The following is a 1,226-nucleotide window of genomic DNA, read 5'->3' as shown; positions in this document are numbered from 1 at the left end:
GTTGTACAGAGTTTCAAGGAAAGCATAAGGGAACAATTGACAGAAATGGGGGAAAGAAGCACAGTAGAAGAACAGGTTGCTTTGAGGAATGAAGTAATGAAAGCAGCAGCAGATCAAGTAGGTAAAAAGACAAGAGCTAGTAGAAATCCTTGGGTAACAAAAGAAATATTGAATTTAATTGATGAAAGGAGAAAATATAAAAATGCAGTAAATGAAGCAGGCAAAAAGGAATACAAACATCTCAAAAATGAGATCGACAGGAAGTGCAAAATGGCTAAGCAGGGATGGCTAGAGGACAAATGTAAGGATGTAGAGGCTTATCTCACTAGGGGTAAGATAGATACTGCCTACAGGAAAATTAAAGAGACCTTTGGAGAGAAGAGAACCACTTACATGAAAATCAAGAGCTCAGATGGAAATCCAATTCTAAGCAAAGAAGGGAAAGCAAAAAGGTGGAAGGAGTATAAAGAGGGTTTATACGAGGGCGATGTACTTGGGGACAATATTATGGAAATGGAAGAGGATGAAGATGAAATGGGAGATATGATACTGCATGAGAATTTGACAGAGCACTGAAAGACCTAAGTCGAGACAAGGCCCCGGGAGTGGACAACATTCCATTAGAACTACTGATGGCCTTGGGACAGCCAGTCCTGACAAAATTCTACCATCTGGCGAGCAAGATGTATGAGACAGGCGAAATTCCCTCAGACTTCAAGAAGAATATAATAATTCCAATCCCAAAGAAAGCAGATGCTGACAGATGTGAAAATTACTGAACTATCAGTTTAATAAGTCACAGCTGCAAAATACTAACGCGAATTCTTTACAGATGAATGGAAAAACTGGTAGAAGCTGACCTCGAGGAAGATCAGTTTGAATTCAGTAGAAATATTGGAACACATGAGGCACCTTATGACTTATCTTAGAAGAAAGATTATGGAAAGGCAAACCTACGTTTCCAGAATTTGTAGACTTAGAGAAAGCTTTTGACAATGTTGACTGGAATACTCTCTTTCAAATTCTAAAGGTGGTAGGGATAAAATACAGGAAGTGAAACTTGGACGATAAATAGTTTGCACAAGAAGAGAATAGAAGCTTTCAAAATGTGGTGCTACAGAAGAATGCTGAAGATTAGATGGGTAGATCACATAACTAATGAGGAGGTATTGAATAGAATTGGGGAGGAGACGTTTGTGGCACAACTTGACAAGAAGAAGGGACCA

This window comes from Schistocerca nitens, chromosome 6 (assembly GCF_023898315.1).
Source record: "Schistocerca nitens isolate TAMUIC-IGC-003100 chromosome 6, iqSchNite1.1, whole genome shotgun sequence".
Lineage (NCBI taxonomy): Eukaryota > Metazoa > Arthropoda > Insecta > Orthoptera > Acrididae > Schistocerca > Schistocerca nitens.
Note: the sequence above shows the minus strand (reverse complement) of the source record.